The sequence below is a fragment of the Thermobia domestica genome, chromosome 1 (genome assembly GCF_964235325.1).
Source record: "Thermobia domestica chromosome 1, izTheDome1.hap1.1, whole genome shotgun sequence".
NCBI classification, from domain to species: domain Eukaryota; kingdom Metazoa; phylum Arthropoda; class Insecta; order Zygentoma; family Lepismatidae; genus Thermobia; species Thermobia domestica.
Window position 1 is genome coordinate 255,115,276 of NC_137454.1, and position 15,972 is coordinate 255,131,247.

Below are 15,972 nucleotides of genomic sequence, written 5' to 3' on the forward strand. Positions count from 1 at the left end.
CATAAATATTGATCCTTCATCGTAATAGTCCTGGCACTAGACAGGAAAACTTCCTTTGTGGTATGGCAAAGGTTTTATGATTAAATTTGATAGTTTACTATGTGTCGATTTCGAAACCGTTTAATGCTACTTTGTTATCATTGGGCAAATTTAAAATTTCAAGATGGCGTCCAATATGGCGGATCAAATATACATATTGTAAATGTAAAGCGATTTCTATAAACAAGGTGTCATTTTCTATGTTCTCTGGATCGAGGAATTCAAAAATGAAGTCTTTTTCTTAAACGAAGCTACAGAAATCTAAATATTCAAGATGGCGTCCAATATGGCAGATCAAATATGGATATTGTAAATGTAAAGTGATTTATGTCATCAAGGTGTCATTTTCTGTGTTTTTAAGGTCTAGAATTAAAAATGAAGTCTATTCAGTGTTAAAATGTAACTTTTATTCTCCAAATATCTCTTAAGTACTTCTTTTTAATGAACAATTTTACGGTAGTCATGCAACAGCAAAGAAAAGTTGTAATTTGTAACTTGAATATTATTTTATTCTTCTATCACATTAGCTATATTTTTAACGTGTCCTGAACAATAACTAATTAATTCTCGATCACTAAATCATCTTCACTATCACTGATCCTTTCTTGTTCTCCCAATGTATGTGAATTACAACAATTATCTTTTGAGGGTAAACAGTGACACACGAAATATTATTTGACCTACAGTTGTATCTCACTGTTGAGCAAGGTTTATTTGGCCGACAGGAACACTTCGTCATGTCAGAAATATCTTGGGGAGCTATAGCAGTGCGTTTTGGAATGGTAATGGGAATCAGCTGCTTGTCTTCTTCGTCTTTAAACCACCCAAAACAAACGGGGTTGATATCTGGCAAAGTCTCGTTATTTCCTGACAGCCACAAACCTACTTGAAAGTGAACCCGTTTAATATTTTCTACGAAACTTTTAGTTGTTGATGGAATATATGAGAAAGCAGGAGGATGAATCTGTGCGCGACTAATTTTTCTCGACTACAGAGCTATTCTGCATTCTGTCATGTCAAGAGATTCAAGTCCATAACAAGCAGTGACAAACTTCATAGCTTCTTTTATTATGTCTGTTAAATCACTATCGATGTAACGAATTTCTGCAGTTCATAGCCAGATTGAAACATTTTAGAACTTCTACTGTGCCATAATAGCTAGCAAAAATGTCACATCCCGAAAGAGCGTGGACTGTAGGTAAACTTAAAATGATATTCTTGTGTTTTTCAACTGTAGTTTGTATGTCAACTACAGTCCTTGCTTCTCTAAATGACAGCATGTAGATTTCATTTAACGTGGAGAGTTCGTAGCAATAATAAAGGAACAGGACAAAGACATCAGTGTCATCTCAAATAACATGGACTGTTTGATTGCCTCTTTCTCTCACTTCTACAATCAGATGTTTCATCATTATATCTGCCTCTTCATGAAAGGTTTGTAAATAAATTTGGTCTGCAATAATACCACATATCTCTGATCATAATCTTGTCTGGCCGAAGTAGATATTCAACTGAAAAATGTAGACAAAAGAAAAGTAGGCAACAAAGTGTTGAATACTGAAAAGTTGAGAAAAACGGGGAATTAAGAAATCTTTTCGTTCAAAAATTCGAGAAAAAAAATCAAACTAGGAAAGAATAGGCGCAGGTAGTAACGCACGGTGGGAACACATTAAACTTTGATTACAGCAGGCTGCAGAAGAAGCAGTAGGTTACCGCGAACGAAAAACGGCTAAGAAACCATGGGTTACAGAGCAGATGTTGCAGAAAATGAGGGAAAGGAAGACGTGGAAACAGGTTGATACAGAAGAGGGCAGAAAGATGTACAGAAAGTTAACGAATTAGGAAGAGAAACAGACAGAGCAAGGGAATAGTTTTACAAAAGAAAATGTGAGGACATGGAAGAATTAGAAAGAGTGGAAATATGAGGAAATGTACAAGGAGGTGAAATCTATGGAATTTCGGAGGAAACAAGAGGGTTTTTACGATGACAGTAGGAAATAAGAATGGGAAGGTAGTCAGCGAGAGAAATGAGGTCATAGGAAGATGGAAAGAACACATTGAAGACTTATATGAGAGTAGGGATAGACCGTGTAGTCTAAATGTTGAAGTAGAAAATGAAGTAGGGAGGATGATAAAGTATTTAGTATTCTTTGGGATGAGTTTGAAAATGCTATATCCGAGATTAGGAATGGAAAGGCAACCAGGATAGATAATATATCAATCGAATTCATTAAAAATATGGGAGATAAGGGGAAGAAAGAATTGTTCTGACAATGCAATGAAATACATGAAACAGGAGAGTACCCAAAAGGCTTCCTGAAGACGATCATGATACCGATAGGTAAAAAATCGAACCCAAAGAGATGTGAGGATTAAAGAACTATTAGTCTCATATCTCATGCAGCTAAAATTTTGCTCCGAATACTGGACAGGTTATATGGAATAACAAATGAAGAAGTTGAGGAAGAGAAGTTCTGGTTCAGAAAAGGTAAAACCACAAGAGATGCTATTGGATTATTAAGGGCGATCGGTGAAAGATTTATAGAAAAAGGGAAAGAGGTGTATGTTGTATTTATTGATCTAGAAAGGGATTTTGACCGCGTGAATTGGGAATTGTTGTTGGGAGTTCTAAAGAAGATAGGGTTGGAATGGAAAGGTGGAAGACTCATAAGAAACTTATACATGAACCAACAACTAAGTCTTAGGATAGGTGAAGAACTGACGGAAGAGAGTGACATTGGAAGGGGAGTTCGATAAGGATGCTGCCTCACGCAATACTATTTAATGTTGTAACACCGGCTAACGAGAAAAGAAATCTTCAATCAGCCTGGGATGAACCCATAGTAAAACATTATATTTCCTCATTAATACAATCAACTCATAAGATCGAAGACAAGACCAGATTCCTCGCTGTCTCGTCCCCGGGAAACGGTGCATGGCTTCAAGCTCTATCGTCATCTTGTAACGGACCGTCTCTACCGATCCGTTTACAGAGTAATGTCATGAATTAATTTCTTAATGTTCATATTTATTTCAGCTTTTCAATGTTGGCTGATTTAATTTTATTTGTTATTTGCCGACATTATATCAATCTGTACGTGTTTCTTAATTAACTTGTGTTTATGTACAATGAAATTCATATTCCGTTTTGTTTATTACGTATCTCGTGATATGCGATAATATTCTTTATCTGCACCTAGAATACTGCACAATGGACTTTCTAGCAGATATAATTTACCTTTGAAAGTTTTGTAACCAAGATTGATACAAAATATACTTTGATACATTGTGTTGTTAAAAAGGGTAATGACAAATTATTCTCAAACTAATCCTGTTTAATATTTTGGCTTAAGAATTTTCATAAAAATGAAGAATCTGTAAAATATATTTATCTCGGAATCCTAAAATTGACATTAGCTGTACAAAACAGATCGGGTGTATTTTTCTTTTGATGTCATTAAACCAAGTAAGTTGTTCATAATATTTATTGTTTATAAGAAAGTGAGTTTTGAAGATAACGTGATCTTATGTTCTTCAAAATTGGGTTTGAGCAGAAGTACTAATCGCAATTAATTGATATTTAGTTTATTGGTCATAATAGAACATCTAACCTGCAATTTTGATTAGTAAAATGGAACTGGAATTTGACTATTACAAACATAGGTGCATGTGTATGTTCTTCGATATTTATTATAAATGTTTTTAATATATTGATATTATATTGAGTTACTACTGCGACAAATAACGGTAGAAGTTATTTTATCGTGCATTTTGAAGTTTTGTCAAATGTCCAATGAGCAAGTAACTGTCAATAATTGCAGAGCTGAGATTACATGGTTTGCAACTCGAAATAAGATATGCATTTGTAATTCATTATTAATTGCATTAATTGCCAGGTCTAATTGAATATTTTAAGGGTGCTATGTATCTACAACTTACTTGAGATAAATGGACGATGAAACTACTATTTACATCTGGAGATTTAAGTTGTTCTTTTATTTGTATTTAGTACAACTTATCTAATTGTACAGTATACATCCGATAATTCACCTTCTTCCGAGGGCTACACCGTCGTGGTTCCGAACTTGCAATCTCGATACAGTCCAGATTTTAAAGGCATTTCGTTTTTCCAAAAGTAGAACAGGACAGAATAATTCAATTAGTTACTCCCTTCGGCCTTCATCTGCGTGAGGAAGAGAAAGGTGTACCACAATCTTCTGTTGGTCTACATCTTAGCAATGAAAGTTTTCGTATAGCTACAGCTCAGCGGTTAAGAGCAAATATTTGCGAACAACATCGTTGCCGTGCTTGTAATGCCCTCATCGATAAGAGAGGCTTACATGGCATATCATGCAAGAGCAGCGCAGGTAGAAAATCACGGCACTCAAGTGTGAACGATATCATTTTGAGAGCTCTCAGATCTGCGGGTGTCCCATCAGTACGAGAACCAAACGGATGCAGCCACTCAGACCGAAAAGACCAGATGGAATGACTTTAGTGCCCTAGAAAAACGGAAAGCCCTAGTTTGAGACTTCACCTGCACAGATACTTATGCTTCTTCCAATCTTCTACATTCACCATCACGCATAGATCTCGTAGCTGCTCGTAAGGAGACCGACAAGAGGAATAAATATATTAATCTCGTTTATAAATAATGGTTTGTTCCAATTCCCATCGAGACAAGTGGTATTTGGGGACAAGAAAGAGCTAATTTTCTCAAGGAAATCAGTCAGCGTATTTCACTTATATCGGAAGATAAACGATCTAAATTTTTCCTTATTCAACGGATCAGTATCGCAGTACAACCTGGGAACGTGTCAGCCATTTTGAGTACGTTACCCACCGGTAAAGAATATGAGATCTTTCTCATATAAGGCAGAAAGTAACGAATTGGTTTCTGAGTACCAACAACACTATTTAATGTCTATCGAGAAGAGATAGTGAAAAAGAGTTTACATGATGACGATGTCATTTCTGTGGGAGGTAGAATGAAGAGATGCCTAAGATTTGCAGACGATGTGGCGCTTGTTGCAGAATCTGAAAAGGAAATCAATAAAATGTTAGAAAACTTGAGGATGGGCTTTCAAGAATACGGGATGAAAATAAATGTTAGAAAGACAAAAGCCATGGTGATTGGAACGAAGAGGTTTGAGTCAAATATAAAAGTGGGAGGGGAGAAAATAAAACAAGTGAATAGTTTTCGATATTTCGGTAGTATTCTTAGTAATGACATGAAGTGCGAACGTGAAATAAATGCAAGAATAGAAGTGGCGAAAGAAGCCTTTAGGAGGAAGAAAAATCTGTTTTGTGAGACCTTGAATAAAGAGTTGAGAAAAAGACTCATAAAATGCTTCGTGTGCAGTGTTGTACTATATGGGGCGGAAACGTGGACATTACGTAAAAGTGATGAAAAACGACTGGAAGCCTTCGAAATGCGGGTGTGGAGAAGAATGAAAAGAATTAGTTGGGTCGAGTGGAAAACGAATGAGAGGGTGTTAGAAATGGCGGGGGAGAAAGGGATAGTTTTACATATTGTTAAGAAGAGCAGGAGAAATTGGTTGGGACAGGACATTGCCTAAGAAGAAATTGTATCATGAGGGACGTCCTTGAGAGTATGGTGGCGGGAAAGAGATTGAGGGAGCGAAGGAGACTACAATTAATGGATTATATAAAAACAGAAACATCATACGTGAAGACGAAAAGGTTAGCGGAGGACCGTGAAGCATGGAAGCTTCTCAGATACTGCAAGTGTCCTTTCAATACGGGCAGAAAACCTATGATGGTGATGACAATACCACAGTTACTTGCATGGATGATGGATTCTGGTTGGTTATGATTAGAGTGTTTACTAGGCACAACTTTGCCACTCTGTCGGCAACATCTGCTTAAAAGTTAAATCAACTGGTTTTTATTGTCAAGATTCCCTTTTGGGTAGGAAGTGGCGTTTCTTCTGTCAAAATAAACCTCCTTTCAGACTACCTCTCTCGAGCAGCACTCGCAAATGATTTAATACTGTATTCTTAATAGCTGTCGAAAATTAAGTTGACGTCTGCTTCTTGCAAATATGCAATGACTTTATCACAGAAGTTTTGCAAGAAAGCTCTGACAATTCCTCTCGCTGGCCAGTTCACAACCCACAGATATGCACAACTACAAATGACAATCAGTGATGGTTTGCTACAAACTCCTGGCTGACATGGGTATGGCTATGTTAACCTTATAATAGACTGTCTTTAGCTTCTCGAATACAACCATCATCTGTAAACATCGATGGATACTGCAGCAAGATCATATTTTAATACGGTACGTGGAGCATGTTTCTTTCTTTGTGTATCTGAGAGGCTACAACACTATTATATAGTAACGTTGTGTCTATTGCAAAAAAAGTTTTAGGTGTGGTATTTTTTTTTTGCCCCTTCCTTGATTTTGATAACGCCTCTATGAAGAAGTGCATACAATCCATAAAGTAAACTCTGCTCAACTTTGGAGACCAGAGATTTTCCTATTTTGTAAGCATTGTCTATATTTGTCTCGCGGGATGCTATTTTTCCGGATACAATATTTTCTAATCCTTCAGGGTGATCTACTGGACTTAAAGGCCCTATGCACATCTCTAACTTCTTTGCCATGCTTTACCTGTCTTCAGAATCACCAATAATCCTTCCTTTGCTCTCTACTTTGTGATACAACATCTCCTTCGGTCTGGCATTATTCTTCAGACTGCATAGAAGGTTCTGTAGTTGGCTTGTTACATGCATAGCAAAGCCTATAATTTCACAGTGCCAAAATTCATTGTTATATGTTTTAAGGAAGTTCCAAATTCACCATGCCTATCTAATAAAAGTGTTTTCAATCATCATGTCTGACCATATACCATTCCATAAGCTACTGGTATGTTTCATAACATGTTCTCCACTCAAGGAATGTTCAAGGCATTCTTTCCATAAACCTAAGATATGTTATAGCATATTGCCAATAGTTCCAGTGACCAGCAGCGGCAATATAAATCAATTTTTCAAATACACACAAATCTGCTTCCCTTCCTGCCTTCACAAATAACATAATCTATAAAACGGGCTTAATAAGGCAGTAAACCCACAAGCGAGTAGTGGGACTTTGCTAATTCTCCTTCTCCAAATTTGACATCATACTTTCGAAATTTGAAACTTCAGCATCATCAATCACTGGACGTAAAATTTCGTCAGTAAGAAGCAGCAAAGCTAGCATGTTTTGAGGAAACTGTTTCCTGTTTAACACGTGCTTCGCACTGCCAAATGCACAGTTCAGAATTTCATAATAAGTAGTATCTTTAATACAATTCGTTGTTTTTAATAAAAGGTAGTTTTGCTCGGCCAAACAATAGTTTATTGTTTTACGCATTTAATTAAACATGGAAAGTTACTCAAAAGAATAACAATTTATTTTGCATCTCTACTTAAAGAGTATTAGTGGACTGTATAGATTGAAATAATAACGTATTACAATAAGGAAAACACAACACACAAACGCTGAAGATCCCGCACATGAGGCTTCTTCACAAGAGCACAACACAACACTGACAAAAACATGCGGAAGCGACCTAACGGTATTTTTGAAAAGAAATGCACGAGACTGCCAGAGTACAGGCTACAAACAGAAACAAAATTGACCTGAAGAGACATCTATACAGCAAAACTGACACTACATAAAATATACATTTTGTTCCAAGTTTTGGGAATGCTGACAGTAGGCTCAAACACTGAAAACATAAGCCTCCTTTCTGTTCTTATTTTTATGAAACAAGTAGAGGGCCGAATGGCCCAAACATAGCCCCCACCTTGAAACGCTTAAGTTTCAAATAACACACACACACACACACACAATGAATGATCGAGATTCATGCAGGAAATACGCTTAAAACGAAAAGTAATAATAATGTATAATATTCCTTGAGAAACAAACAAGACAAAAATATATATCATTCATATTGAATGATAGGACATGCTTGAACGGCAAGGTGCTGGCGTTTCGCATGACTTCACTTCACTTTCAAGGATTGAAAGGCAATGGACACAGTTTAGCAATAGGGCACCTCAAATCCCCGAAGGCAGTATTCACACTAACTGCTCGTACTAAGCCATCAGTTCCTGGATATATGCACTGAACACGCCCTAATCTCCATTGCTGTAGAGGCAGATGGGATTCCTTCAAAATAACCACGTCACCAATCTTGAAATTGTCACGGGTTTTTCGCCACTTTGTTCTTGACTGAAGACTGCTGTAACAACTGCTGCACTAATTGCCACCTTTTCAGATGAGAGAGATTGGACGAAGTGAAATCCTTATCTGGGATATAAATCAATGATTCTCCCACAAGGAAATGAGCTGGCTTAAAAGCGGCCAGATCGTTGGGGTCATCCGAGAGGAGAGTGAGAGGGCAGAAGTTCAGAATTCCTTCAGTTTGAACTAGCGTGGTGTATATTCCTCAAAACTCAACGCCACCTTTCCCATGATACGCTTGAAATGATGCTTTACTCTACGTATAATTGCTTCCCAAATCCCATCAAACTGAGGTGCAGATGAGGAATTAAAATGCCACAATATTCCCGGTTTGCTAAGGTGAGCAGCAGTTTCTTCATTTTTGGCTGTGTGAACACTCACTCTTAGCGACTCCTTAAGCTCTTATAAAGTTCCGCCCGCAATCACTATAAATGTCACTATGTATGCCCCGACGAATCATAAAACGCCTTAGGATGGCGAGGAAGAAAGTAGTACTTGAATCAGATACTAATTCTAGGTGTACAGCCTTAGTTGAAAACACACAAAAAGACAGATGTATGCTTTGAACTTCAAATAGTTGCGCCCCCGGCTGGCTTTGAGTAGTACCAGTCCTGCGTAGTCCACACCCGTGTGAGAAAAGCATCGGCTTGGGTTGACGCGGGATGAAAGCAGAGATCCCATTAATTGCGTCTCTGTTCTTCCCTCAAACCGACATCTTACACACTTCAAAATTATCTTCCTCACTATATTTCTTCCACCCAAAATCCAGAAATTTTGTCGTAGAGTAGATAATACTATTTGAGGGCCACCATGTAAAGTATTTAAATGCTGATGATTGATAAAAAGTTCCGTTAGCTTATGTTTATTGGGCAGCAGTACGGAATGCTTTATATTCACGGATATGTCTGCATTTGGTAATCTCCCCCTCCACACGCAAGATACCGTTTTTGTCAATGAAGGAAGACAAACATAAAAGATTACTCATGTTGGGAATGGCTCTTCATTCACCAAGCACTTAATTTCACTGTGTAATTCTCTTTTCTGTACCTCCTTTACCAAGCACAAAATACTCTCTTCCATTTCTTCAGATGTAAGTGCCCCCTGGCGTTTCTGCATTCGATTCCTGCAGTTGTAAACAAACCTGCGACACTATCCCACTACACGCTTCAATATCATTAGGGAGGAGTAACGGTTCACGATGCCATTTTCAGATTGCACACACATAACTCTGACACATTTTTTCTTCTCTTCCACATCTATAGTTAAGTTCGCGGAGGACATGGAGGCTCTGGCAACGCTGCTTCGCGCAACCGCTCTGGACCGCACCACCAAAGGGCATGCTCTAAGAGCTCGCTGGGCTTTAGTCCCTTGAAACACAACCAGCTACATTATCTTCACTATTGGTATGCGCCCATTGTGACGAAAGCAAAATTCCTTGTATTTTCGATACCCGATTTGCGACGAAAGATTTCCACTTATCAGGTGACTGAGCTAACCAGGCCAATACAACAGTAGAGTCAGTGAAAGCCCTTGTATCTTGCACGTTTACATTGATGGCACTTGCAATTGTTTTTAACAATTTGGTCAGCAACAATGCGGCACACAATCCGACCGGGGCTGGGAAGCTCTTTTGATAGGAGCAACTTTAGTTTTTGCAGCGATGAGTCTCACGTTGACACAGCCGTTTGAACGTTCTGCTCGTAAGTAGGTGACTGCTAATAGGCCCGTTCACTAGCATCAGAAAAGCATATTATTTGACAGCTAAAGGCGTCAGAAGGAACAATGCGTCGTTCGACCTTCACAGAGCAAAAACAACTCATCACAGTACTCTTGCCAGGCTGCACTTGTTTCAAGGGGGAGGGGGTTGTCCCAACCGAAGCTTTCCTTCTAGAATGATTATTACATCATCTTGGCCCTGATGGTTACTGGAGGTAGAAGACCAAGGGGACCGAAAATCTTGGCAATTTCTGACAACACTTTTCGTTTTGTCCATACTGCTAGGGGAGAGGGAAGCACTAGGTTGAACCCAATCTCGTCGCTAACAGGTGACCACTGTACTCCGAGGGTTTTGACGTTGTTATCGCTGTTGAAGTTGAACGGTACGTTGATTTCACGCATGTGGGGAGGACCAGCTTGGAGCACTTCCGGTTTGCTAGAAAGCCACTTTCGAAGATTGAAGCCTCTTTCTCGCAAAAGTTGAATCAGCTGTTGTTGTAACTCAATTGATTCGCTCACTCTAGCAGCACCTCCGAGGAAGTCTTCCATGAAAAAATTTCTTCTTGCCGCCTTCGCTGCTAAAGTATACTTTCCCCTTCCTCTTCGGCTACCTGGAACAACCATCTAGTTGCTAAGAATCGAGCAGATACAGTACTGTACGTCACTGTTAAACGGTAGTCTTCGATTGGTGCACTTGGAATATCTCTCTATACAATTCTTTGGAAGTCGACGTCGTCCTTGTGCAATAACACTGCCCGGTACATTTTTGTGATGTACGCGCATAAGGAAACACGATGTTCACGAAAACGAACAAGAATCGGGAAAATATAGTCCTGGAATTTTGGCCCCACCATGAGCTGATTCAGAGATACATCCGAAGTTGTTCTTGCACTCCCATCAAAGTACGACATTCGTAGTGGACCTGGTGGGCTTCAAAACCACATGATGTGGCAGGTAGCAACTGGTTTCAGGTGGGACATTTCTCTCGCTTGCGGGAATGAGTTACATATGCCCTAACTGAAGGTACTTCCTCATGAAGTCAAGATATTGCTGTTGAAGGGAGAGTTGTTTAGCTAAATTCCGTTTAATATTTAATAGACTCTTCACCACGATTTCACGTGATCTGCCTAAAGTGGCTGTGTTACCCCTGAAAAGTAGTCTCAACACATTACTTCCGTGGTCGTCACAGTAGTATGTAGCTGCAAAATGTTCTTCACAACTCCTTTCTTCCTTTGACAGGTGTTTTGAAAGTGGGAGCTCTTCTAAAACCCAAAACTGGCGAAGAGCTTCATCGATCTTGCACGAAACTCAATGTGACGTCACTATTAGGTTACCACTCGTCGAACTTATATTGCCAGATTGCACCCAGCCGAAACTAGTTTCTTATTCGACACGCGTCCCGGGTGGTCCCATACACTACCACTCAAAATAAGTGATAGAAACACGTCTGCTCCCAACAGAATGTCAATGGCGCTCACTACGTTTAAAGTGGGATTTGCTAATCTTAGGCCCTCTAAATGAGACCAGTTTGTAGCGCTAAGAAACTTTTGTTTGGGTATATCAGAGGTAACTTTCTGAACCACCACAGCACGAGTTTGGAAAGTTTCATTGGTTCCTCCGAATGGCTGAAACTCTAAGTCCGCCATTGTATTCGCTGTATCCACTCCTGCTCCTGTAATCCCGGAAATCACAATACTGGATTTATTTTTCTTGAGACCAAGTTTCTGTACACAGTTCTCGGTGTCGAAACTAGATTCACTCGCGCAATCTAGTATGTCTGAAGGGGTAATACACACCATTAATTCCTCTCACTTTTACGATGGCAGTACATAATAACACCTGTGGTACACTTGCGTCCGCCGCAACATGGGCCGTGATATTTGATTTACGCACTGGTGATTCAGCTTTTTCGTAGTGAAAAAGTGTGATGTTTTCTAGCGCACTTGCGACACATACTAGATACGCACGTATCCTTTCTACACGATTTCCGAAGACAATTAAAACAGTTTTTTCTCTTTCACGAGGGTAACACGCTCAAACACTTTGAGCTTTGTGAACTCCGCACATTTGCAGAGGAGGTGGTTTGCACTGCATACCTAACATAACATTTGACCATGTTCACTGGTGGTAACATGGGAGGAAGTTGTTGGTTTTTTTTGTCACGATTCTTCACTTGTTCACTACTTCCGACGACGCGCGTTTTCCCGCCGGCAGACACTGCGAGCGCACAGGCTTTCTTATCGAGGAAATCTACGAGCTAATCTAATGATGCCTGTTCATTTGCTTTCAATGAAAGTTCCCATTGTCTACGACTTTCACTGTCCAATTTATCCGCGATATGATACACCAAGATAACATCCCAATGTTCAACTGGTTGCTCGAGCACCTTGAGGGACCGCGTGCATTCCATTGTGGTATCAATTAACTTAAGTGAGGCAACTGGCGATTCCTTGCTGTATTACGGATTGGTTAACTAAGCTCTTGATTGTCGCGTTCACTATTTCCCTCTTATTGTGATACCGTGCATTTAAAATATCCTACGCATCTTTGTACTTCCTGTTCGTTGTTTGCATCCCTTGAAGGAGTTGTGCTGGTTCCCCTTTCAAGGATGTTTTTAGGTACGGCAGCTTTTGAGCACCTGACAATTTTTAGTTATAGTGTACTGAGGCCACAAATAAATCATGAAATGATAAGCACCCATGGAGGTTTTCCGAAAACACTGGTAACTGAAACTGCCGTAGTCTTACGTCACTAGCAAGTTGCCTTTCAGACGAAGACGCGGAATGAGCTCTTTTACTTCCCACCAACTGAAAGTCCATCAATTGAACACACATCTGGATTATACATTTGTCCATTTCCGCTAACTCTTCTTCTCTTTCGAAGTCCTCGTCTCCTGCCACCGCCGAAATGTCATCCAGCAGCTTTGAACACTCCTGCTGGAGTTCATTGACCTTAGCTTGATGCACCAAGACGGCTGCCGCTGTGGTAGCGTCCAACCCTGTGATGGCTTTTTCTTCGCGCGTGATTTTTGACTTTAATTTTCTCTTTTTAAATTTTAGCGGCTCCGTCTCTAAAACACTGCACTATGTTCGTGAGGAAAAACACTCAATCACTAGTCTATTGTTCTTCACAGCAACAATTCACATAGACACTACTAAACCGGCCTGGAGGACGATGGTTTTGCTCGACCAAACAATAGTTTATTGTTTTGCGCATTTAATTAAACATGGAAAGTTACTCAAACGAATAACAATTTATTTTGCATCTCTACTTAAAGAGTATTAGTGGACTGTATAGATTGAAATAATAACGTATTACAATAAGGAAAACACAACACACAAACGCTGAAGATCCTGCACATGAGGCTTCTCCACAAGAGCACAACACAACACCGACAAAAGCATACGGGAGGCGGCCTAACGGTATTTTTGAAAAGAAATACAAGAGACCGCCAGAGTAAGAGGCTACAAATATAAATAAAATTAACCTGAAGAGACATCTGTACAGGAAAACTGACACTACATAAAATATACATGTTGTTCCAGGTTTTGGGAATGCTGACCTTAGGCTCAAACACTACAAAACATAAGCCTCCTTTTTATTCTTATTTTTATGAAACAAGTAGAGGGCAGAATGGCCCAAACAAAAGGTATCGTATGATTGTGTATATGACACAGCATATCGCCTATTTGATCTACCATATTGGACGTTATCTTGAACATTTAGATTTCTGTAGCTTTAATTAAGAAATGGAATTCCCCGACCCAGAAAACACAGAAAATGATACCTTGTTTACAGAAATCGCTTTATATTTACAATATTCATATTTGATCCATCATATTGGATGTCTCTTGAATATTTAGATTTATCTGGCCTCGTTTAAGAAATGGGCTTCATCTTTTAATTTCCCGGCCTAGAAAACAGAAAATCACACCTTGTTTGCAGAAATCGCTTTACATTTACAATACGCATATTTGATCCGCCATATTGGACGCCATCTTGAATATTTAAATTTGTCCAATTATGACAAAGTGGCATTAAGCGGTTTCCAAATCCACACATACTAAACTACCTAATTCAATTATAAAACCTTTGCCATACCACAAACAATGGTTACCCGTATTTTGCCCGTTTGGCACCCGGATTATAAAGTACTTATGCTTAGTCGTGCTCCACTAAATGCTGAAAGCCTCTTCATATTACATTTCTTTAGACAGGGTCGGACTAGCTCCTAGTTGGCCCCGGCAGCTGACATATTGTGTTGGTCCCCGAATTCTGAACCCCTAACCACCATTACCCCAACTGTCCATTGTTTTCCCACGATAAAAGCACACTATTTTCTTAGATAAAACACACCCTTCTTTAGTAGCTACACCGTATATTATACCATAAAGATCATAATATAAAATATAGGGGACATGAATCACAACAAAATTTTAATGAAATGCTCAAAGAGCTTGATGTAAGCAGACTGCCGCCGTGATTGTTCACAAGAATATTAGTTGTTGCATACGTTTTCCAAAGTTTTTTCCTTCCTCGTGACCTCCTCTCTTTATTAAAATTTTCATTGGCCACCCGTTCGATTGGCCCTTTTCTGGACGGCGATCGTCGCGTAGCCAACTGAAGCAGTCCAGGCCTGTCTTTAGAGTTGCCAAATACTCTTAACTGAGAATTCCAATCTGTGGTGTGCAGTTCTCTGAGTATAAGAATAATCTGAAAAATGTCCTGCGTCGTATGTTTACTTTTGATGAAAAGTGCATCTATTACTCCAATCATCAACGGTCAGAAGGGCGGTTGGATCTTGATCAAAGTCCATAACGATTTCCAAAATACTTAGAATGTACATGTTTTGCTGGTATGGTGATATATGGTGCGAATGATCTACAGGACTGGATAAACCCATCTGGAGGCCCGGTGCTTTTAAAAAAATGTGGCTCCTGCTGACTTCACCTAATACATTTCTGTGAAAACACAGTAGGAAAGTTAAAGGAATATGTTTCATACTTTTGGTCATATTGTGATGATAGTATCTTCATGATTCTTTTCAGATAGCCGGTTGAGATTTTGATCAGAATGGAGGCTCCTGTTCTCCTGGAGGCCCAAGGCTATAGCTTCCCTAAGCCCCCTTAATCCAGCCCTGGTGATCCATCATGTTTTCCTTTGTTTCCGTCGAGACGAAACTATCACTGCGGATTGTTACAGTGCTGAATTTAGGGATGGTACCGAGACCGAAACATTTCGAGAAGACACCATTCCGCGATCGAAACAGACACTTGTATTTGCAGACGATACCGAGAAGAGATGTCTCGAATATTGGCTAAAAATAAATACTGAAATTATCAAAATTCGTGCATTGTTACTTTACATATAAGATGCTATTTTTCTTGGGTAGCCATAGTAATAGGCGTATACACTGGAGAAAGGGGGACTAGTGCCACACCTGAACACGTGGTATATCGAAAGTTTTTTTGAAAGCCCGCAATTTTGAGTGGGGATTCAGTACATTTTTTCTCTTTTCAGTCATTTTAATTACTAAAATAGCATGTTGCCAACATATTCCGAAACGTAATTTTGTAAAGGAAACATATGAAGTTTCAGTCTCCTGCCTGTATTTTATCACACAGCTCAGGAATTATGCACAGAAGAATATGTTTAAAAATTCTTGTTGTTTTATTACAACTGCATGTAGAAGTAATGATACCAACATTCCTTTAACCCTTTCGTGGTCAATGTAACATACACTCCCCTCCAAAGGACTCTAAATGTTCTTATTTACTCCACTGGGAACTGTTATTTCCATTACAACTGTGAGTCATTTTCACAGGAGAAATGGGAATGGCATTTAAAAAATTTATTATTATTATTTGTTTATTTATTTTATTTTATTTTATTTTATTTTATTTTGAGCATATGTTGCCTAACTTGAAAAAGCTATCGTACTATCACTTCTAGAAAAAA

At 39.1% G+C, this 15,972-nt stretch overlaps 1 protein-coding gene across 2 annotated transcripts in view; it reads left to right on the plus strand.

Moving 5' to 3' along the window:
- Positions 1-15,972, plus strand: part of LOC145667541 (caspase drICE-like) — a 53,179-nt gene that overhangs the window by 8,818 nt on the left and 28,389 nt on the right. The gene's annotated exons all lie outside the window — the stretch shown is intronic.